Source organism: Microcaecilia unicolor, chromosome 1, assembly GCF_901765095.1.
Source record: "Microcaecilia unicolor chromosome 1, aMicUni1.1, whole genome shotgun sequence".
In the NCBI taxonomy this organism is placed as follows: domain Eukaryota; kingdom Metazoa; phylum Chordata; class Amphibia; order Gymnophiona; family Siphonopidae; genus Microcaecilia; species Microcaecilia unicolor.
The window spans coordinates 596155029-596180834 of NC_044031.1; the positions used below are offsets into that span (position 1 = coordinate 596155029).

At 41.6% G+C, this 25806-nt stretch overlaps 1 pseudogene; it reads left to right on the forward strand.

Annotated features, from left to right (window-relative positions):
* The first annotated feature begins 17327 nt into the window (after positions 1–17327).
* Positions 17328–18158, forward strand: LOC115460132 (annotated as a pseudogene).
* The last annotated feature ends 7648 nt before the right edge of the window (positions 18159–25806 follow it).

The window sequence follows — 25806 nt, forward strand, 5'->3', positions numbered from 1 at the left end:
CATGTCCAGAATTTCTCCTGCCCTCCCCTCCATCCATGTCCAGCAATTTTCCTCTCCCCTGCCCTCCCCTCCATCCGTACCCAGCAACTCTCCTCTCTCCCCTGCCCTCTCCTCAATCCTTATCAAGCAATTCTCTCTCCCTGGGCCCTGCCCTCCCCTCCTTGTCCATTGATTTCTCCTCTCTCCCCTGTCCTCCCCTCCCATCCATGTCCAGCAATTCTCCTTTGTCCCTATCATCCCCTCCCATCTATGTCCAGTGATTCTCCTCTGTCCCCTATCCTCCCCTCCCATCCATGTCCAGTGACTCAACCCAGCCCCACCTACCCACCTTTTCAGCCCTCGAGTTCCGCTTCCAACCCCAGCTCTACCTGCCTGCCCTCTTCTCCCAGAGCATCCCCCTTTTCATTCCTGCCACCATGCGGGGTTTAAATCTTATTTTACTTGAAGTTGCAGCGGCGCCAATGGCAGTAAAAGCGGCAGGCTCATCTCTAGCCTTCCTTTCCCTCTCAGTGTCCCACCCTCACAGAAAGAGGAAATTACATCATAAGAAGACGGGACACAGAGGGAAGGGAAGGCAAGAGATGAGCCTGATGATTTCACTGCCATTGGCACCGCTGCGACTTCAGGTAAAACAAGATTTAAGCCCTCCAGAGCGGTAGGAGAGCTGTCGGGGAGCTGAGGGTGGGCAGGTGGGATCCCAGTTGCCTGCAGGTGAGCCACCTGGGAGGCGGTAAGCATGGCTTGTGGCGCCCTCCAGAGGTCGGCACCCCCCTGCCATGTTTACCTCGCTTACTGGGTTCCGCCGGCCCTGCAACTTGCGTTACTGCTCCTAAACATGGCTACACCTCGAGGATGACCCTGTACTACCAGACCTTGCCTGCCAGGATATAAATCAGTACAAATCACCAGAACTAAAAAGAAGAGAGGAGGAGCTGCAATAATATATAAATCTTCCTTCACAGTATAACCTGTCGCTAAATACACATCATCAGAAATTGAAATCCTGGCATGCAAAATCACTGACACAACACTAGCTGAACAATTATGTATCATACTGTTCTACTGCTCCCCAGGAAGTTGGTCAAAAGTGCAAGGCAACTGTATGGACTTCATATCAAACATCTGCACGAATCAACCAAATGTCCTACTACTGGGAGATATCAACCTGCACCTAGAAAAACAAAACACCAACACAACAACCAGAATACGCTTAGCGAGTTATGTGTGTAAATTCTAATTATTGCCAATTAGTGCTCATTATTGCTTGTTAAGTGCTGTTAAAAAACACTGGTTGGCTTGTTAAGCCAATTAAGTTAACATACGTTGTTATGGAATACGCTTAGATTTCAGCACAAAATGCTAGGTGTGTTATATATAATTTGGCAGTATATGCTATCCATGAATATTCAGTTCAGGAAACCAGCTATCTCCCGCTGAATAATAGTAGTTAGCCAGCTAAACGCTAATTAACCGGCCAGGAGTTGTTCTTGGCTGGCTAAATGGCGTTGAATATCGTGGGATAGGTAATTAGTTTCTGACCTAAGACTAATAGGTAAGGTACAGCACTGCGTATGCCTTGTAGCGCTATAGAAATGTTAAATAGTAGTAGTATTCCAAAGTTGAAGGAGACATTCGCCTTAATCCCCTGTAGTTTATTTCTGGCTCTGAAATGACACAAACTTAAAATTGTGCAGCACTTACCCATGCAGGTTTGTAAAATAGGACAGGTACATGTGGAATTTGCACATCTCACACATGGAAGTAGCAAAATCCCCATGCCTCTCATTATGTCCATGTGTATATTTCTAACATGGCTGCTCCCCCATAAGCAGAGTCTTTTCAAAAAGAACAACAGAACTGAGCACATCTCAACCTGAATGTTTTAATTCCAGTCTCCATGATCTATGTAAAATGGGCCTTCACGTATCAGTTTTCTGCTGCACTCCTATACAAGGTCTATGTTATATACCCCTGATGCTTTATAAATAGCGACAAACATACAACAGACTTAGTCCACCATAGAACACAGATATTGAGTTGCATGAACAACATTGGCTAGATTGCCTAACGAGTATGGACAGATGAGAGCTGGCTCAGTGTGCTTCTCTCAGATGTGTAATGGTTTCTGCTGTTCTTGCCTGTCTCTCTCTCTTTCTACAAATCTTAAAGCACTTTTTCATGGGGAGAGGGATAAGTGGAGAAGATGAAGTAGATTGCAAAGCACAGCACCTGTTAATAACAGCCACTGACAGCCAGTGCTCCAAGCTGCTTGCAGACTGGATAGTGATATAAGTGCAGTGAACAATACAAGCCAGGTTAAGAGCTCTCAGCAGCATACTACAGCTTGTAATACAATCAACTCTGGAAAGGCAGCAAGCTTCAGCTAGACAGACGCTATTTAGTAATAAACAGAGCACACCATTGGATTTTTCTCTGTCTTTCCATAGGAAAATAACTTGATTTAATAAGAATAGAATATTGCTTTCCATCTCTCCCGTATTATAGTTACCTTTTTCATGTCTGGAAAGAAGATGGTACAGATGGGAGCACAGCTTTAAACTGTGGCATCAAATGAAGCATATTGATGCACCCTCTGAAGTGTGTAAAAGAAGTAGCAGATGATGCTTTAAATAAATGGTTTTCAAACTTGCACCGATCCTGTTTTACCCATGTCCCTCCACATAAAGTATATAATGTGGCATAACAAGGATTATTATGGCTGACAGAATGCAATTCAAATGGTAAAAGAAACCTTCCTCAATTCTTTTGCACTGATTATAGCTCAAAAATTATAGAAAGCAGTTTGCATTTTTTTTTCTTTTGAGATTTTGCGATTGTATTCAATTGTAGGGCTCTTTTTGTGAGGCTAGCAGTATCTAAATAGAAGAGTAAATTAAATTTAAATTGGCATTTCTCTTCTGTTTATGTAACCTTCTTACTTATAATGTTGTAATCCTTTAAGGAGGAAAAAACACTTCAGACGCTCAACATTCTGTGTAGGCACATAGTGAATGATTGAATGCTTTATATCCACTAACACTGGAAGCTCATCCCAATGTGGATAATGCATGAGCTCCTCATAAGTCAAAAAACTTCCAACCAGTATGTTAATAGGCTTAATAACCCTTTGTCATAAGGTGAGAAACTTATCTTTTTATGTTCTCTCTCGTTATATACTGGCAACATTCATCTAGGCTGTATCCATGACTGCGGCTGGGGACGCTCTACAGAATGCTTCTGTTTCGCTTTAGCTTCTTAAGGAGCGAAATTCACGGCCTTATTTAATGTCCTACAATATCAAAAATACAGCAGTTAATGCAAAAGGGGGGGGAGTATATGGAGCACGGTAACGGGATCAAACTGTGCAATGTTTACCTAGTTATATCCAGCCATCTTGCTATGCCAGAGCTACCGGCGTAATGGCTGTCTGTTTTTAAACCTTCGCTTTCCCTATCGCGAGAATGATTAATTACTTAAAGGGCCAGCCAGCAATTACGGGGATCTACTGCAATAACCACTAAAGAAAGGCTCCCCATTCGATACGATTATTCAGTCCTATAGGGGCCAAGGATTGTAACCTGTAGATCCAACGCTGTTCCACCTGATGGAGTCTGCGGTCTCAATCTCTTCCTCTTATTGATTGTCCCCAGCCACAGTCATGGATACAGCCTAGCTGAATGTTGCCAGTATATAACAAGAGAGAGAACATAAAAAGATGTTTCTCACCTTATGACAAAAGGTTATTAAGCCTATTAACATATTGGTTGGAGGTTTTTTTGACTTATGAGGAGCTCATGCATTATCCACATTGGGATGAACTTCCAGTGTTAGTGGATATAAAGCATTCAATCATTCACTGTGTGCCTACGCAGAATGTTGAGCGTCTGAAGTGTTTTTTCCTCCTTAAAGGATTACAACATTATAAGTAAGAGGGTTACTTGCGTGGAGAGATATAACTTTAGTTTGTAGCAAGTACCATTGATAATTGTGAAATAACTATTCTGTTTATGTAGCAAGCTAGTACAAGGTAGATTACAATCATAATATATAACAACTATCATAACAATCAACAAAATACAATTCAAAAAAACTTTAAAAGAATTACATAGTTAAAAAAAAACTATGGATGTTAAGTATGTAAATATCTCTCCATTAGGATGAAAACAAGAAGGAAGCGGGGAAAAAACCCCCACAGATCTCACAGACCTCTAAATTAGCACCAGTGGTAGGCAAAGGAATGGACATCCTGCTGAAGGACAAAATAGTGCAATAACTTGAAGTCAGCGGGTTGCAGGATCACAAGCAACATGACTTCAAGAAGAGAAAATCTTTGCTGGGACTTATTTCTTTGATGAAATGAACAGATCAAAAGGTGCAATGGATGTAGCCTATATAGATTTTATTAAAGCTTTTTGACACTGGCCTAGACAGAAGACTGGTGAACAAATAATCTGTTCTGGAAGTTAGAATAAAAATTATGTAGCAAAATGCTCACATCTTTCCAAAGAGGAAGATTCTGAAGTCCCTGCTCCTAATCTGAGCTTGCTCTGCAGTACAAAGTGATGGTACAGTAGTTGGGCCTGCCTGCACCTTACTGGTCATAGGATGTATCCACTTTTTAGAGAAAAGGTTAAAAGACTTATGGATTACTATTTAAACTCTGCAACCTGTGTTCCTTTTAAACAGCCTTTTTGCTGTCCCAAGTTGCCCAGGTATCTAGTTGGATACCGGTGGTAAATATCTCTAGTCCTGGATAAATTCCAGGTGCACCCAAACTCTGTCCTAGACCATCTGGTGCTTGCCAGATAGCACTGGAGTGGTCTTCAAGGATTTTTAGTGATGTTATCTAATAATGCAGCTGAAAATTTCTGAAGCTTTTTTTTTTCTCCGAAGAGTAAGGAAAGCAGAAGGAGATTGCAAGAGGCATCCTGGGAGTTGCCTCTTTGAGGGCCATCTAGGCTCAGAACACCCAAGGAGAGTTATTGCCTTAAGCCTAACAAGGGAGAAGGCTGAAGGGAAGAAGGAGAGGCAGAAGAAACCCATAAGAAGTCTGGGCTGTAGAATAAGTTGAGTGGGAATCCCATGAGCAGAAGTAACAGAGACTCAGCACAAGGTTGCTATTGGATCCATCTGCCTCTGTGAGGTGATTGGAACCAAGGATGTACATCCCATCTTTACCACTGAAAAATCCAGATGCAAGGGACTGGTCACTCCAGTGCATCACAGACACCCACACCAGGTGTGATATTTTTTCCCCCTTATATGCAGTATTTCAATTTTCTAAAATTACTGTCTTGGGAAGGAGAGTAAATATGTTTCTTTTGGAATCTCCAAGAGATCTATTGCCAAAGTCCTTTTATTTTCTTCTTTTTCTTTTTTTGTATCACTGTCTACAACACAAGACTTACAAATAAACTGAGTGCCCTCAATATGGGCCCTAAAGTGACTAACTGGGGTAGCAACTGGTTGAGTGGAAGGCAATAGAGGGTAGTAATACATGGAGCTCACTCTGAGGAAAAGGATGTTACCAGCCATGTGCTGCATGGTTCGGTTCTTGGGCCTATTGTTTTTTTTAATCATTTTTGTAACCGATAGTGCAAAAGTGCTATCTTGTAAAGGTTTGCCTCTTTACAGATGATACCAAAATCTGCAATAGGGTAGACACTCTGATGGTGTGGAAAACATGAGGAGGGACCTAGCGAGAGAGTGGTACAGTTTAGGGGGTGAAGGACTTTTATTCACAAAAGAGGAGCAGCACTTCGGTGTAATTGTATATGATGATCTCAATGCGAACAGGTAGAAAAGACAAAGGTGAAAGCTAGAAGGGTGCATAGGGAAAGGAATGGCCTGCAAGAAAAAGGAGGTGATGATGCCCCTGTTTAAGCCTCTGATCAGACCTCATTTAGAATATCGTATACAATTCTGGAGACCGCACCTTCAAAAAAGGTAAAAATAAGATGAAAGGATGAAGACTGTCAAGACGATGGCTACCTAAAATGGTCAGTGGTCTTCATCATAAAGCGTATGGGGACAGACTTAGAGATCTCAATATGTATACTTTGGAAGAAAAGCAGGAGAAGGGAGATATGATAGAGATGTTTAAATACCTCCATTCTATAAATACACAGAAGGCAAGTTTCTTTCAAGTGAAAGGAAGCTCTGAAACAGTGGCGTTCCGAGGGGCGCTGACACCCAGGGCGGATCGCCGATGAGCCCCGCCCTCCAGGTGCAGCGCCCCCCCCCCCCCCCTGGGCAGCGCGACCCCCCCCCCCCCCGGCGAAGGGACACCCCCCCACCCCGGTGAAAGAACCCCTCCCGGGTGCACGCCGCTGGGGGGGTGCCGCGCGCTGGTCAGCGTCGTTGGTTTTCATGCTCCCTCTGCCCCGGAACAGGTTACTTCCTGTTCCGGGGCAGAGGGAGCATGGAAACCAATGACGCTGACCGGCGCGCGGCACCCCCTCAGCGGCATGCACGCAGGGCAGACCGCCCCCACCGCATGCCTCCCTTTGGTAGGCCACTGCTCTGAAATGAGGAAGCAAAGGATGAAGGTAAAAGGGGACAACCTGAGAAATAACATAAAGAAACACTTCTTTATGGAAACGGTGGGGAATTCATGGAACAGCCTCCCAGTGGAGGTGGTGGAGACAAAGACTATATCTGAATTCAAAAACGCTTGGGACAAGTACATAGGAGCTCTAAGGGGGAAGGGATAGTAGATGGCATGAAAGGGGCACACTGGATCAGCCATATGGTCTTTATCTGCCTTCAGTTTTCCTCTGAGATGCTGACTATGCCTGTCAGCTTTGTATTTTGTGCAAACGTTTTGTAGATATGCCTGAGGAAAGGAGGAATGAAAAGAATAATAGTAGAGGAGCTACCTTATATATATCAGAATATGAAAAAAGGCACCCATTTACTAAAATGTGGGAAGTTTTGCACCTACAGCACATTTAAGGCAAGTGTGGTAGGTGTAAAGCTTTTGCATTACATGTAGTGTCAGCACAGGTGTACTCACACTATCAGGCATGGTCTACTCTAAATAAATAATAAACACACGAGTGACATGAGCTGCACATACTACAGCAGGACACGCTTATCCACTCCTACCCTAGCTGAGATAACATTTAATCACCTCTCTGACCTCATGTGCAACTTTCTTTAAATTAGTCCCCTATTTTCTAACTCCTCTTACTCTCTTATCTATCTATCTATCTATCTATCTATCTATCTATCTATCTATCTATCTATCTATCTATCTATCTATCTATCTATTCCATCTTTGCTTATACCCTACACTGTGTATTAAAATGTTTTATTACATATTGTGTTGACATTGTAAATAGTATACTATCCGCCTCATAATCGAAAGTTAAAGACGCCCATATTTCGACCCAAATCGGGAGATGGGCGTTTTTCTCGCAAAGGCGCCCAAATCGGTATAATCGAAAGCCGATTTTGGGCGTTTCCAACTGCACTCCATCGCAGAAACGAATAAAGTTGATGGGAGCATGTCGGAGGCGTGGTGGAGGCGGGACTGGGGCATGGTTATCAGCTGAGGAGAGATGGGCGTCTTTAGCTGATAATCGAAAAAAAAAAAAGGCATATTGACCGCGATTTTGGATCACTTTTTTTTGGACCCTTTTTTCTCACGAACAAGTCCCAAAAAAGTGCCCCAACTGCCCAGATGACCACTGGAGGGAATCAGGGATGACCTCCCTGGACTCCCCCAGTGGTCACTAACCCCCTCCCACCAAAAAAACTCCACTTTAAAACTTTTTTTCCAGCCTGTATGCCAGCCTCAAATGCCGTACCCACCTCCATGACAGCAGAATGTGTTCGATCCTGTGACAGCCTTTCCCTGGGTCAGATGTGGCTCTTGGGTGCAGTACAGGGTCACATCAGCATTGCATTGTGGTGGGTGTAGGGTATTGGGCTCCGTGATTTCATTAGCTTGTGTTACAGTCTCACGATGTTGGTAGTTGGTAGGCTCTTCTTCCATGGTGCTTTTCCCCCTGCCTACTGGGTCAGAGTGTGCCCTGTTGTGCTTCCTGTTGTAGTCCATGCGGTAGTGGCCATTTTTGTAAGCCAGTTTTAGTTCCCTTTCCTGTGTTAGCCACGTTAGAGAACTTAGTTCTTACCTTGAATGTGGCTGAAAAAGGGCATTGTACAGCATTCTGCCAGCTCTGACCTACTGCTAATCTCACTACCAGTGAGACTCGTTGCCAGTGGGGCACAACCTCTGATCTGCAGTTAACTGTGAGTAAACGCGGTTATTCCAATAAAGGACGTTTTTGGAGAGATTAGTCTTCAGGTGTCAACTGGTGTGCCAATGTTATACAGCAGCAACAAGTCCTAGAGGCCTGCGTGTATGCAGGTCCCTGGAGCATTTTTAGTGAGTACCGCAGTGCACTTCAGGCAGGTGGCCTCACACTTGTGACGGTAAATGGGAGGCCTCCAAAACCCCCTGTACCCACATGTAGGTGCCCCCTTCACCCCTAAGAGCTATGGTAGTGTTGTACATTTGTGAGTAGTGGGTTTTGGGGGAGGGGGTTGGGAGCTCACAACCCATGGTAAGGGAGCTATGCATGTGGGAGCTTTTTCTGAAGTCCACCGCACTGACCTAGGGTGCCCAGTTGGTGTCCTGGCATATCAGGGGGGCCCCTCCCACGACCAAATGGCTCGGATTAGGACGTTTTTGAGCTGGGCATTTTTAGTTTCAATTATTGTTAAAAAAAACAAACGCCCAGCTCAAAAACGTCCATTTTTTCGAAAATATGGTTCGGCCCGCCCCTTCACGGACCTGTTCTCGGAGATAAACGCCCATGGAGATAGGCGTTTGCGTTCGATTGTGCCCCTCCATGCCATACTTTGTATTGTTATTTGAATATTTTTACTGCTGTAATTGTTTATTGCTTATGTTTGATTTATTCTTAATGTACACTACCTTGAGTGAATTCCTTCAAAATGGCGGTAAATAAATCTTAATAAAAAATAAATAAAGGACTGCCACCACACCACTTTCAATCCTCCACCCCCGACAATAAAACTCTCTCGATCCCCTGCCCGAATATCAACAAACCCCCAAACTCCTGTCTGACAGTAGACCCCACACCCTGACATCAGCAAGCCCTCTGATCCTCTACCGATCACTAATATAGAATCTTTATTATTGGCAATTATTGATAGTATTTTGATAAAAGGTGATCAGGATTTGATGTGCTGTGGGTACAGTTGGGCATAACAGCCGCTTTTGATTCTGTACCTCAATTTGGATTGCTAAATCTTTTGCGGGACATGGAGCTAGGGTCTACTGTTCTTGCTTGGTTCAGTTCCTATTTATCCAACTGTACACAAGCTGTTCAATGGAATCAAAAACATTTCTCCCTAAATTCTTTGGCAAGGGGAGTACCACAAGGATCATTGCTTTCCCCATTGTTATTTAACTCGTGTCTTTACACCATTGGCAGGGTTAATTGACTGGTAGCACAGCTGTACTTACTGCCTCCTCTGTGGTAATGCAGCTTAGAAAAAAGGCTCAAAAGATTCTTGTGGAACTTGAGCTGACTTAGGGGTCCTTTTACAATGCCACAGTAAAAAGTGGCCTGTGGTAGTGTGGGTGTGTCTTTTGGGCATGCGCTGGGCCACTTTTTCCTGTGGCTGGGACAAAGGTCATTTTTTTAAAGGGCCGGGAAATGGGCGTGCACAAACATTAAAACTAGCATGCACCTATTTATGGCCTGAGCCCTTACCACCAGCTATTGACAGCGGTAAGGGCTTTTGTGCTACCCGCGCGGAAACCATATAATGCGCCAATGTGGCCGCACTGCCGATTACCACCGGGAATGCCCCCTGCAGTAGAAAATAGAAAGATATTTTCTACCATGGGATTTGGTGTGTGCCAAATTCAGAATTATGGCCTGCGCATACGCTACCCCAGCACTAGTGCCGATTTGGCGCTCACTACCCACACGTTAGCCCTCCTACAGCCTTGCAAAATGACCCCTTAATTCCTTTTTCCTTTTCTTTATTTTTTCTGCCATTGTCCTGTGCATGTTTAGGTCTGTGGATAACCAATAAAGGTGGTTTATTTGAAGATATCTTTGAAGTCCAGGTAGCTTTTTGAGAGTTTTTGGATGCTTGTCCCTTCAGCTTAGTCCTTCAGATATTTCCTTCTCTTTTTTTCTTTGCACTGGTCATTTCTGCTATTTTCTCACACTGTTTTTCTAAATACCAATATCCCTTTTCTGTTACATAGCACCACCAGGGAAACCTTCACCCATTTTAGCAAGATGTGGTCTTACAATAATAAACTATGTGGGAAACTTTGTGAGCAGTAGGGCTCAGGATGATTGAGGTACAGTGTTATTTACAACTAGGTATAAAAGTTTATGCACCCCTGGTCAAACTGTATGTTTCAGTGAATCTCTAAGTGAACAGAAGCTGAGACACTACCGCTTCATCGAGCAGAGTTAAACATAACATCATTCTGTAGATGTTAATATATAATTATAATTTGAAGGTTTTTTTAAAGAGTTTCAGAATAAGAAAGCAATAGCAGGTACAAAAGATTGTCAGCACTTTGTAATACCTCATTTGAGAGAAATAACAGCTTATACATGTTTCCTCTAGCCAGCTATGAGTCTTTCTATTCTTGTGTTTGGATTATTTTTTTTTCACTCATTCTTGCAGAATGCTTCTAGATTTGAAATATTCTTGGGTCTCCCTGCATGTACAGTTTGTTTGAGATTTCCCCAAAGATTTTCAATAATATTCAAGTCTGGGAACATGATGGTCATTCCAAAACTATCAACTTTCTTTCCTTTAAGTACTTCATGATCATTTTGAAATAGGTTTCAGATTGTTGTCAGCTTCAGCATTTGCACTGGTTGTGGGACATTAATGTCTAGGTTATATTAGTATCAATTGAATCTATTCTTCCTTCCAACAGCACATTTCCTGGACCGCTGACTTCCACACAACACCAAAGTATAATAGATCTACTCTTATACTTAACAGTTGGCAAGGTATTTTCTTCAAATGTTTCACTCTTCCCCCCCCCCCCCCCCCCCCCCCCTAATGTACCTTATGTAGCTGTGGCCAAACATTTCAATTTTCTTTTCATCAGTCCACAGCAATTTGTTCCAAAACATTTCAGGCTTATCATGGTTTTCTTTTACATACTTTTAGAAATAGATCATAAAAAAGTTTTTTTTCTGACAACTGTCCAATGAAAGTCATTTTTATACAAGCAATGCTCTACTGTGGCCCTTTGGATAATTATTGCAATATCAGCTATTCTTTTCAGCAGGCCATTTGCAATGATCTATGGGATCTGTTTTGCAGATGACCAGTTTCCAAGTAGTTCTAGCAGAGATTTTTCTTGGTCTTTTAGATCTAGCCATGGACTTTTAGGCAGAGCCTACAAGTATATAAAATTATAGTACTTTTATATGCACTATAAAAGTGGGATGGGCAAATTGTATAATGGTAGTAATTATCAGGATTTCTAGAACTCTATCCCAAAAATTATATAAATCCAAGTTCTATTGCTCTGGGAACTGACAAGCAATGAAATGAACCAATTATTATAAAAATAAAGGCTATTTACAAGCAAGTAAAACAATGCAAACATGAGAACACAAATAGCTACAATTTATATACAAATGCAAAATAACTCAGGAAAATAAAAGACAAAAGGTTCTTATCAGATAATTAGCCAGAATGAACCCACATTAAATCCTGGGGTCAAACCTGAAAATTAGGCCTCCTGTTATTACACTAATAGAGCTGGCATACAACCTGGATGTAGATGAGGTTAGCGAATGATATGAGTATAGGTCACCAGACAAACAGCTGGATGCAGAAGATTCCCAGCAGGTTCCAGCAGTACTACAGCAGAAAGGATGGCTGGTAGAAACCTGAATGGTGGTAGTTCAGGCTAAATGGAAAAACCAGCTCCTTCTCCTTGGTTTCTAGCAGTGGCATAGCCACAGGAGGGCCTGGGTGGGCCGGGGCCCACCCATTTAGGGCTCAGGCCCACCCATCAGTAGCACATGGTTAGCAGTAGCTTGTGGGGATCCCAAGCTCCGCCAGCTGAAGACTTTCCCCTGATGGTAACGAAAACGCTACTCTCCATAATACTAGCACCTGCATATGCTCAGTTTTCAGTGTAAGCCTGCTGCAGACTGCTAAGGTGGAAAGAAGTGTTTTCCCGCCAGCTGGGATATTTTTTTTGTGGTGGGGGGGGGGGAGGGAGAACACTTGGTGCCCACCCAGTTCTTGCCCAGGCCCACCCAAAATCTGTTGTCTGGCTATGCCCCTGGTTTCTAGCACTTCTTTATACAGTTCTGATGGAGGCATTATCCTTGAAGATCAGTAAGCTCCGGTCTATGTTCTGAACATTCAGTCCTCAGAAACCACACTTATGACCCTGAAAATGCAGTTCTTGTAATTCAGGAAAGTCCCCAAACTCAGGCACCAAACAGTGCAGTGCCATGTCCAGGCACTGAAATGGATGAGCTAGCCTGACTTGGGGTACATGTCACTGAACAAAAAATGTTTGTTAGGTGATTGCATTAGGTAAGCAGTTCATAAGCAATTCCTTCTTGCTGAAGCAGGACCTTTGGTAAAATCATTTCCCATGTTGTTTACGGGAATTTTAGTTGTTTACATTTTTTCCTTTATTTTTATTTTTTGGTATAAGAGCAGCATCGTTAAAATGTGCACTATTCACAAACCATCTGATATTCAGCCTGCTGTGAAAGCAGCATCTGTGCCACTCACAGATACAGGCTGAACTGACTCCTGATAGTCAATGCCAGGGCATGTATGGCTGCTCTCGGAACTAAATATGTGGGTCTCAGCAGTCACCAGGAAGTTAACTGGGCATCGGCTGATATTCAGACCAGTGCCCGATTAACTTCAGTGCATAAAGTCAGGACAGCCTTTTTGCTGTCCTAATTTCAATCAGTGGTTTAGCTGGTTACCGGACTTAAAAATGCTGCTAACCAGCTAAGTAGGCACTCTGTCTATGCTCCACCCCAACCCACCTTTAACCTAACCGGTTAAGAGATGGCTGATTAGTGGCGATATTCAAGAGCACTAACCAATTCAGTGCGACTGAATATTGTGTGCCAGAATGCTCAGTGGGGTTTGACCAAGCAGGAGCCTCTCCTGCCTGATTAAATCTTTTAGAATATCGGGTGGACAGCGTATTTTCTCTTTTGTAAAAAGTGTACTTGATTAAGGACATACAAACCCTTCCAAACTCTCCCCCCCCCCCCAAAAAAAAAAAAATATATACCATGAAACAACACAGGAAAAGATGTTTTGTCAGGGTTTAACCAATAAACACCTACTTTCAGTGCTTATTGGTTAAATCCTAAATTCAGAAGCCTTAGATAAGTGATATTGGAAAAGAGTTAGAAAGGAAAATATACCTTTCTGTAGATATGACAATTTTCAAAACAGTGGACATGCCAGTGGCTGTTATAAAATAAATAAAAGATAAATTGTCACTCCTAAGAACTCACCTAGTGTTCTTTTCTGACCCATTCTAGGGGAAACGCAGCAACTCCCTCTCTGTTCCATCATTTTAAAGGAACACTTTCATATTTGTATTGTTCCTTCTTTACAAAGAAGACCTACAACTAACCATATAGGTCTCTACATAGATATTAAAGATGCCAACAATCTAGAGGTTACATCACATTTAGTGCAGTTCCAGTGACCAGCAATTAGCGGAACAACCTTGAGTGGTGAAAAGCTTTTCAGATGATATCAAGATGACTTTTGGGCTAGACAAATGTGCTAAGGCGACTTTCCATAGGGGAAAGTTGAGCATAACTGAAAACATCTCTCTGACTGATGACTGAGATAAAGGAACTTGAACAGGAAGAAGATATAAATATGTAGGAGTGGAGGAAGCAACAACTATTAAGCAGAAATCACTGAGGGAAAAAAATCAGAATGGCATATTACAGGAAACCATAACTAGTATCGAAGAGTACAATAACGTCACGGAATAAGATACTGGCTATTAATCAACCGGCACTTCCTGCACTCTCATATAGCTTTAGTATGGCAGACTAACCTCTTACAAACCTTGAAAAACTAGATGTATGAATGAGAAAACTACTCCATGCCTATTAGGTCATCTATAAGAATCAGTGTATGCCAAGACTGTATATTCCTACAGCTGAAGGAGGGATGGGTCTCATAGAAATAGATTACACCTATCGAGCTATTATCATTTGTCTCCAGGCTTACCTAATGACATCATCAGATCCCAATGCAGAAAAAGTATTGAAACATGAAAACTTCCAGAATTCGTTTCTATTATTAAACTTTGACAAGTGCTCCGATGAATAGAAAGAATGGATGAAAATCCATCCGTACCAAAATGGAACGAAGCAACAGAATTTGCAAAGGAAGAGAAAAATCTCTTCAAAGAACTGGAACAGTGGAGGAGAAACAACAAGTTGCTAATGCATAATACAGCAGGAAATCCAGGAACCATCTGTGGATCAAAATCAGACACATGAATAGTTAAGGAGAGGTGAATGGAAAGCTAAAGATAAGCAATTGATAGTTGAAGCTCAGGACAGCAGACTACGGGTGTGATGGTTTACAGCAAGCATTCAAAAAAATGGTGCAACAAACATCTCTAGATTCTGTAAAAAAAGAGAGCTAGAAACAGTTGTTCATCTCATGGCTGGTTGTGAAGGGCTGACTGTGGAAAATTTTAATACAGAAGGGCACAACAAGGTGACACATCTTATTCACCAGAAACTCTAAGAATTACATCCTTAGTGTACAGGAAAGGCATTGGGATCATGACCCTAAGAGAACTGTGGAAAACAAAGAGGTTATGATCACCTGGGACATCCCCATCCTGACTGTTAAAAGCTGGATATAGTGGTAAAAGAGAAAAACACCAGTATCTGTTCCAAGCAAACACTCAGTGAATCATGTGGAGAGAGGAAATATCCTCAAGTTCCAAGAAATGCAGACTTAGACCAAGAAAATGTGGAACAGAGACACAGAAATATTTCCCATTGTTTTGGGTGCCACAGGCTTGATCAAAAATAACTTCCAAGTGCACCTGGAAAGTTACCTAAACATGTTACATTTTGGGGCTCATTTTCAGAGGAGAAAAACGTTACTATTTAGATATTTTTCAAAACTCAGATTTGAGGCTTTTTCTCTGCAGTGCATACAAGTCATAAGGAAGCATGTTGGGGGTGGCATTTGGATATTCCCAAAACTTGGATGTTTTTCTGCCATAAGGGAACAAAGCAAAAACATCCAGGGCTAAAAGTTAGACATTTTGGTGTAGACCTGTTTCAGTCACTACTAAGTCACAAAAAGGTGCCCTAAATAACTAAAGACCATTGGAAGGATTAAGAAATGACTCCCCCTGACTCCCCCAGTGGTCACTGACCCCCTCCCATCCTCAAAAGCTGTGAAAGAAACAGTACATATCAGCATCTATGACAGCTTCAGATGTTATGGTCAGTAATAACATAGAACCTTGAAAAAGTATTTAAAAATGTGAACAAATATATATACGTGTGTATATGTGTATACATGTATATGTCACATGCTAAATGCATGATTGTTAAAGGTTGCTCAAAACACTGCCCCAAATGTAACATAGCACTATAAAAATGATAGTGAGGTAACAAAAACACACTCTTTTGATATAATATATATATATATTTTGAAACCCATTCATATGCATTAACTGTAAAAGTATATACCTTGCAATATTTAGTACTACAACATTGGTTCAATTTTCTGTGCTATAAGTATTATATTATTAATTTTTTGTTTACAGATATGCATGTTTGCTTTGTTCCTCATCATTAGAAGTACATGTATACTGCCCACAATTGATAGTGTCTGTACTATTTTCTCGCTTCCCTTTTTTTTTTTTTTACAAATGTGTTAACCATGTTACTGTGTTCATTTATAGTTTTCCCATTTTTAAAAAAAAATTCTTATTTAAAGTTTATATATGATATTGATGTGTCATCAATTCTTATCTCTCTGTGTGTTTTAAGATTTTAAGTCTTCATCTGTATCACCACAATTGATTTTGTTTTATCCATGCTCTTAATTTTGCTAATTTATATTTCCTTTTTGAAAACATTTCATGCATTTTTGTATTTACAATTTTATTTGATGCTTTTTCTCAGTTATAATCTATGCTTTTATAGATGTCTTTTACATCAATATATCTATAATATTCTTTTACAATTATTGTTGTTCACAATTTATAGTTATATCTATTTATGTTTTATATTTGGTTTTTTAGACTCCTGAAGAAGGCGTTACAGCGCCGAAACACGGCTGTGTTGAGTCAACCTGTTACAATAAATATTATACTTTTTTCAAATATACGTCTCCCCGATTGATTGGAAAGAGCCTATCTTTCCCCACTCTTCTCTTTTTCTCCCTATATTGTTTCGTGGGGATTAAGACCACCTCCACACCGTGTGGCTTCCTTTTTTAGACTTAATTTCCACAGAAAACCATCAGCTGCTCACACCAGATGTAATTCTTGTCAATGGTACTTATATACTATTGAAGGAAGTAGCTGGACTGACCTGCAAACACAGAATAATATTAAATCTTTGATTCATACAAATTGTGACACTTTCAATTGTGTATATTTGATGCAATATCCTTGTGAGAAAATATATATTGGTCGGCGTTCTAGAAAAATCAAAGTTCATTTAAATGAACATAAATCAAGGATTACAACAAAAACATTAAATACTCCTCTGGTGCAACACTGGTTGGATGCAGGACATACTGTGACAGATATATGATGGAGAATTATTGATGTGGTATTAAGTGGGTGGGAATGTGGGAATCTTGAAGTCAGACTTAATTATAAGCAACAGCAATGGATATACAAATTACATTCTGTTGAACCAACTGGACTTAATAGAGAAATTGAGTGGATGAAGTTAGTCTAATATATTTCCGGGATTGGATGTTGTTTCAGTCAGCTGATCCCAGTGTTTAAAAATGTTAAGAATGCCGCAGCCATTTTTATTGAGGAGCAGGTTGTGACACACGCCGCTTGAGAATTAAGGTATCTTTGTTTCGGGGGTTGTATCTGAGAATCAAGAATCGTATAATCATATCAACAGCTTTTCAATTTTGATTTTTAGGGGGATGCCTTGAAACAGCTTTGAGCGAAACATGAGTTGGCACATTTACCCCTATTCTACAGCTTAGATTAGTAACGCTTCACTTTATAAGCTTGAATTATGCTTGTTAAAAAGCTTATAAATATTGGGTTGTGACAAGCAAATATGGCGGAAGAGAAACCTGTTTGTACTTTCTTCTTCAAGAAAAGCACAAAGAAGTTCACGGGCCGGAAGAGGAAGGCGCATGAGGGAGAACAGAACGGAAGCAGCATTGAGGGCGAGGCCAACATGGTGGTCCGTAAAGACCGGAAACGGGCAGTTCATAATCCAATGATACAACACACCAAGAGATCTGTGAAAGAGAAGACAGAATACAGTGACAGCGGTGGCAGAAGTGACGAGGGCACAGTGAAAGGTATTGCTGTGTCTTACAAATCAATCAGATCTGCGAAACCCGTGGGTCCCGAAGACATGGGAGCAACAGCAGTATATGAACTAGACACAGAGAAAGACAAAGACGCCCAAGCCATTTTTGAATGAAGCCAAAAGATACAGGAGGAACTGCGAGGGAAAGACGATGGTAAAATTTATCGAGGAATCCATAATTATCAGAAATATGTAAAGCCAAAGGACACGTCCATGGGGAACGCCTCCTCTGGAATGGTCAGGAAGGGACCAATCTGAGCCCCCGAACATTTGCAGTCCACAGTGAGGTGGGACTACCAGCCAGACATTTGCAAAGATTATAAGGAGACTGGATTCTGTGGCTTTGGAGACAGCTGTAAATTCCTGCATGACAGATCAGACTACAAATATGGCTGGCAAATTGAACGAGAGCTGGATGAAGGTCGCTATGGAGTGAATGATGATGAGAATTACGAGGTGAGTAGCAATGAGGAAGAGCTACCTTTCAAGTGTTTCATCTGTAGAGATTCCTTTAAGGACCCTGTGGTTACTAAATGTCAACATTATTTCTGTGAAAGATGGCAAAATTAGAGAAATGGAAAGCACAGCAGTCTGAGCACTCAGACCATGAAAAAGAAACAGAATAGTTATTGCTCTGGGTCTTCTTGAAATTGATGTGAAATTTTTTTTATTGTAAATTAAATATAATTGCTGTAAAAAAAGCTTATAAATATTGATGATTTCACATATTTTGACTGAGAAAAATAAAAAGATAAAACGTTTTTAAAATATTTCAGATTGATGGAGATAAGGTGAAATACCTACTTCCATCATTTCCAAAGCCAAAGGCTTACGTGGAAGGTTACATCTGAGGATCCGTTTTATACATCTTTCTGAAATTGTTTGTTTACAACAGCAAGTACAGTGCAATCCACTTAAGTGCAAGGGTCTGGGACCAAAGAAATGCATGCAGTTAACCAGAGCGTGTACTTAACCGTTGTGACCCAAAGAAGCTTGACATCTGATAAACATATGTACAGTACTGTTTATTATTATACGTACAGTATACAGTCTCAGTTAACTGACATTAGGCTGGCTTGAAGTAATCAGTTATAGTCCTCTGTACTCTCTTGGGTCTGTGAGTTCCATAGACTACGTCTACCAGACGGTAAAAACTGTCATAGCACTGACATCCGGTGGCCTCCAGATAGGCCCGCACGATGTTGAGACTCTCCAGCGCTCTTGCAAAAGTGACAGGAGGAGGTTAGTACATAAGTACATAAGTAATGCCATACTGGGAAAAGACCAAGGGTCCATCGAGCCCAGCATCCTGTCCACGACAGCGGCCAATCCAGGCCAAGGGCACCTGGCAAGCCCCCCAAACGCACAAACACTCTACACATGTTATTCCTGGACTTGTGGACTTTTCCCAAGTCCATTCAGTAGCGGTTTATGGACTTGTCCTTTAGGAAACCGTCCAATCCCTTTTTAAACTCTGCTAAGCTAACCGCCTTCACCACTTTCTCCAGCAACGAATTCCAGAGTTTAATTATATGTTGGGTGGAGAAAAATATTCTCCAATTTGTTTTAAATTTACTACACTGTAGTTTCATCGCATGCCCCCTAGTCCTAGTATTTTCGGAAAGCGTGAACAGACGCTTCACATCCACCTGTTCCACTCCACTCATTATTTTATATACCTTTATCATGTCTCCCCTCAGCCGTCTCTTCTCCAAGCTGAATAGCCCTAGCCTCCTTAATCTGTCTTCATAGGGAAGTCATCCCATCCCCGCTATCATTTTAGTTGCCCTTCGCTGCACCTTTTCCAATTCTACTATATCTTTCTTGAGATGCAGCGACCAGAATTTAACACAATACTCAAGGTGCGGTGTTCAATTCTGGTCGTTGAATTTCATCAGCATGTGCCTCGCTCATTTCTTCATCTGTTCCATCATCAGCCGTTGTTGCCTGCGTGTAGGAGCATATCTCAACATCAGTGCTGTCTTCAGCTGTTTGTAGATTGTAATCAACAGCTACGTAATGATGAAACTCCTCTTCAGTAAAACCGGCTGGGATGTCAATAACCTCTTCATCTGACATGTTTGCAACAGCTGCACCTGTTTTGTCCCTCTCCACATCCTTAACAAAGCTTGCCCACTTGTAGCAGTTCACAATGGTTGCCTGTGTTACATGATTCCAGGCTTCTTTTTGCATATGTAAGCAATCCAACAGAGATAGATTACGAGCCAGTTCAACAGCACGGTTTTCCTTCCCAGTCTGGTCATCCATAACGCTCATCAGACGACATAGCACAAGAGCCTGATAATGTTTTTGAAATTGGCTATTATGCCCTGATCCAGAAGTTGGATCAGAGAGGTAGTGTTTGGTGGCAGGAAGACCACCTTGACGTTAGACAGCCTGACATCATCCCTATATGCAGCACTGTTATCACAAAGCAGCAAAATCTGACGCTTTTGTGCCCACATTCTAGTGTCTAACGTCTTTAGCCACTGCTTCCAAATTTCCCCAGTCATCCATGAATTTGCGTTAGCCTTGTATGACACAGGAAGTCGCTTAACTTTCTTGAAGCAACAGGGCTGTTTGCTCTTTCCAATGACGAGGGGTTCCAACTTCTCACTCCAATCCATATTGCAGCAAAGGAGGATTGTCAGTCAGTCCAGTAGTTTCGGCATGTTTGAATGCAAGTGTTCCATCAGGAATTGCTCGCCAGTAGAGACCATTTTTGTCAGCATTGAAAATGTCATGAGGTGCAAACTCGTTCAAGATGGTAGGAAGAACTGAAACAACCCAATTTTCAGCACCAAAGTCATCAGCGTCTTGTTTCTCACTGTGCTGTTTCTTGAATTTTATGCTGTTCCTCTCCATCCATCTTTCCAACCATCCAACAGTGGCTTTGAATTCAGTCAGTCCAAGACTTTCTGCTACCTGGTTAGCTTTCTCCATAAGCAGTGGACCACTGACAGGAAACTGTCTGCTCCTGACTCGAGAAAACCACTGAAGAAGAGCATCTTCTACCTCCTCAGCTTTTCCCACCCGTTTTCGTTTCCATTGTGGATTTGATTTGTTTTGCCAGTCTTCCAGAAGCTGGTCTTTCTGCTTCAAGACACGTGAAATTTGACTGGGATTGACACCATATTCTTTAGCAATAGATGCTTGACTTAAGGGGCTCATTTTCAAAGCACTTAGCCTCCCAAAGTTCCATAGAAACCTATGGAACTTAGCCTCCCAAAGTGCTTTGAAAATATGCCTCCATGTTTTCTAATTTTTTAAGAACTTCTATTCATTCAGCCAGTGTTAAAGTCTTACAGTTCCGCCGTGATGACGACCCCGGTGTACGCCCTAACAACATTATTTCGCTTATTCTGCCTGTGGCAGTTAGAGGCAGTAAATTTGAAATCTCGTTGGTTGTCACGTACCAATCGGCTTCCATATTCCATGCGCGCGCTTATGCGGAGCCTTTCCTGCAGAGGAGCGATCTTGAACCATGCATATAAGCGAATCTTGCACTTATCAGTGGTGCGCTAAAACGAAGTTTGTCCCCATAGAAATTGATCATGCCAAAAACAGGACTGAAGTACGGCATGCAGGTAAACAGAGCATGCTCTTATGTGACATGCATTTAAATGGAGTGCACTGTATATAGTATTTCAACATTGAATCAAAATGCATGTATTTGTGAAGTTGGGAATTCAGGGCAAAAAATGGACACAAAATCTAAAGCAGATAAGGATGAGAAAGTCCCAAAAGAAGAGTTGTTTTTTCAGTTGTTATCCAATAAGCATGTTTTACTTTTTTTGCATGGGAGAAGCCACCTCTTGTCCTGGGATCGGTAGCATGGAATGTTGTTAATATTTGGGTTTCTGCCAAGTATTTGTGATATGGATTGGCCATTGTTGAAAGCAGGATACTGGGATAGATGGACCATTGGTCTGACTCAATATTGTAAGCTCTTTGAGCAGGGACTGTCTTTCTTCTATGTTTGTACAGCGCTGCGTATGCCTTGTAGCGCTATAGAAATGCTAAATAGTAGTAGTAGTAGTAGTAATATGGCTAGTCTTATGGTCCTATTCTTATGTTATTATGCACTGTTTATCTGTTAAAACCTAACATCAGAAGCCCTATTCATAAGGAACAAGAATGGAATTATTACAAGATAATGTGATACCAGTGTTATGCAGGAGACCTTCAACCAAATTTCTGCCAATGGAGGGTGGTGCTTCAATATTGCATTTTCAAATCGTGAGGGATAGGAGGTTTCCTGGAGTCCTGCAGGGCTTGTCTGCCCCTTGCTATTGAAAATGTGATATTAAAACAGCAACCCCACTGGCAGGACTGTATATTGAGGACTCCCACATATTATAGCACACTTTAGCAACCCTAGGCTCTACGCATGTGCAGCACATGCCCAAATGAGACTACCAGCACGCCCTCCTGGTGGTAATTTCAGATTTGGCGTGTGCCCATAATGGCTGGATGAATTATTTATTCCCTCCCATGCGCACTGTTTCTTGCAGTAATCGGCACTCGGCGCACACCAACTGGTCACCGTGCGTGTAGCACATGAGCCCTTATTGCTAGATCAATGGGCGATGTTAAGGGCTCAGGCCAGTTTTGGGCAAGCGCTGGTTTCAGTTTTTTGCAGATGCGGTAATAACTGGCCTGGCATGCATGCAATACATGCGCCTACACTACCGCAGGCCACTTTTTACCATGGTTTAGTAAAAGGACCTCCTAGTCCTTAATGTGTATGCAGTCTGAGTTGTACATGAAGATTCAGTCTGTGGCCCCTGCCCAAAAACTGCTACTGCTACGAGTGGGCCAGATGAGAGCGGGTTCATGTGAAGGGCAATTCTATGACAGGGTGCCTACAATTAGGTCCCTGGAGGGCATGTGGTAGCAGCCTAGTCTATAAAGGAAAGGAAAGTAGGTTCCTACTTTCCTTTATAGAATATTACCACAACCAGGTACAGTATATATATATGTGTAGGTGCATAGGCTTGAGCACTTTCACCAACCATAGAGCTGGTACAAGTAAATGGTGTAGATACCCATATAACTTACAGTTAGATGAGTAAGACTGAGTCCCTATCTTTGCTTCACCTAAGTTGTATATACTACTGTCTTAATAGATGGAATTATAGACTCAAACCCCACGTATACTAACCATACTATTAAAGAGTCCTATATTGAGAGAGGATAGCTGTACAAAATATATTATTTATGCATCAAGATTTATTCTTCTTTTACCAAGAAGGAAAAGGCCTCAGTGGCTCTCATATCTCCTATAAGGAAAATATGGAAGAATCTTTTTTATATTTCACAATGTGATAAAACTCAAACTATTGACACCCGCTTTTACAGTGTTAGTTAAACATCACCATTATGTTCACCAATTTCAAACAACCTATAGGTGCTGTAATTTTATTAACAGCTGCCTATCTGAAATACTTAAGTATTACTAAACTTATCATTAGCAGAACTAAGTTGTACCCATGTGTATACCTCTTTGCAAATACTCACACAGATTAAGCAGGTATGTACAGAATAGTGTGTAGGCAGAATTTTAGCAGTGCTATGAGCACACATATCTGCATAAATGCTATTATTCTAAATATTTACGCATATAACAGCACATAAATGTTAGCACCTTTTATTGTGGAATTGCCCCCCAAACTGGGGAAGAAAAAAGTAATTGTATATGATGGCCAATTGCACTATAACTCAGTAGAAGCCAGTTCCCATTCATCAGGGAAAATCTGCTGCTTTCCCTCCCCCGCCCCATCTAAAAAAAATGTCTGCAATTGTAATAATTGTGAAGGCATCAAAATTCTCTTATGGGAGTTGAAAATAGTTTTTGTTGATGACGGAACATGAACTTTTGAGGGGTCTGACCAGAATTGGCATTCTGGTATAAATAATCAAGTCAGAAGTCAGCAACTCTGACACTTTAAGGAAAATGATGCCTTTTCCTCTTCAGAATGTCTGCTTTCTGACTTCCCTCGAGGCTCCGATGGCACTGCATAGCTCTTTCGTACATTACACAAACCCCAGGAAACAGAAAAGAAAACAGAAGAAAATGACTGAAACTGAGATAAAAATATTCTGAATATGAGGCCGGCCTTTGGCTTTAACCTTCATAAACACTCTTGATTCTTGCAGTCGTTGATTTCATAAAGATGTTCCTTTTTCGCAAAGAAATCTATTCAACCAGCAAATTACTGACCACTGATAACCCATAATTTCACTTAGCTGCTGGGGTGAATTGGCATGGTGCAGCCCACAGATGTGCTGGAGAGTAAATAAGAGACATGATTTACTTCCAACGAGCTTTGGTATTAGGTCACTAGTTGTAATGGAGTTCAGAGCCCTGAAACACTGCTATTTCAGTAGCGTTCACAAAGGTCGTCTGCAGCTCTCCCAAAGGGCTACAGTATTTCAGTAATGTACTCTCTTCAAGTCTGTGAATAATGAACTTTTCTAGTCTCTCTTTTTACTTTTTCCAAACAGATCACAGCAGAATATTGCATTGAGAGCTCGATTTATGCCACTTCATATGAGCTATGCAGCATATGTTTGTGCAAAGGTTTCACAGTTATCTACTAGATTCTAGAGGGAGCATTTATGATAGTCTTGGCATCCCTACTCCATCATTTCAAAGGAACACGCCAGGGGCCAGTTCTCAATGGAGGTAGTAGGCATGCAAATCTCTTTCATACACATTCGTTAGGAAACCCTAAATGGTTAGTGGTCCTCAATGACTGGGAGTGATTACCATGGCACTAGGGAGTGAAGGATCATTTTTAGCACATGGTCAAAGTGATAGGAAAAGGATGGAGGCTTTGAAGCTATTGGATTCTGAGGCTAGATATGGAGGGATATAAGATTTTGTGATCGTGTTAATACATACTATCTATATCTATTGAACAGGTAGTGCAGAAACACAAAAAGATGAGAATTCTACAAAGTCATTCCTGTATTACTAGAGGACCTCATCCTATCACATACCTACAAATTATATTTGTTCTTATGAAACTATATTCCTGTAATCTAATTTTGTGGTGGGGAGGGGGTGCTGGTGAGCTCTTCACACACATGGATGCTTGAGTTTCCTTCTCCTGCCCTCTGAGCTAAATAATTGACCACAATAGCGGATTAATACATGTAAATCTCTCCTTTAACTACTTTGTACCTTACATCGATGACCCGTAGATTTTGAAATCCTCCACATCTGACTGTTCTTCTTCTATGATCATCAGATCCAAAAGACTAAAACATGAACCCCCGATGCTAGAAAAAAATGGTGCCCGGGAAGTCCGCTCTGCCTGCATCAGATTCGGTTTTGGAAGAACTTCGTGCACTCCAAGAATTATCCTCCAGGCACTACGAGACTACTTGTGAACTAAAATAAGAGATTTCTAACATCTCATCCTCATTTGCTGCTTTTCAAGTGTGTGTAGAGGAGTTGGAACGCCGCTCCGATCAAGCGACATTGCAGATGACTCGACTGGAAAACTCCTCGGCAGTGCACTTTAGAAAATTGGAGCTTGAGATTGAAGATCTAGCCAATAGATCACATTGAAATATCATCAGAATTCTGGGACTCAAGGAAGTCTTGGAGGGTACAAATATGATTGAGTTCCTTTCTAAATGGATTCCTGCTGTGCTGAATGCAAGTTTTGATCTGCCCCTGGATTTTGAAAGAGCTCACCGTACACCAACAGCAATGAAAAACAACCAACACCCAAGACCTGTTGTTGCAAAGCTGCTCCGCTTCCAACATGCTCTCAAGATCCTCACTATTGCTCGCTCTCTTCCTCCACTTCATAAAGATGGTAAAAAATATTAATTGTTCTGAATGTCGCCAAATCCATGGCTAGAAAGAGGAAGGCCTTTTCGAAATGTGTGCTAAGGTAAAATCTTTGGGTGCATGCTTTAACCTACAGTATCCAGCTCGCAAGACCACTTCATAACAACACCAAAACCTTTGATTCTCCTGAACAATTACAAGCTTATCTAGATCAAATGCAGGAGTGGCCTAGTGGTTAGAGTGGTGGACTTTGGTCCTGGGGAACTGGGTTCGATTCCCACTGCAGGTACAGGCAGCTCCTTGTGACTCTGGACAAGTCACTTAACCCTCCATTGCCCCAGATACAAATAAGTACCTGTATATAATATGTAAGCCGCATTGAACCTGCTATGAGTGGGAAAGCGTGGGGTA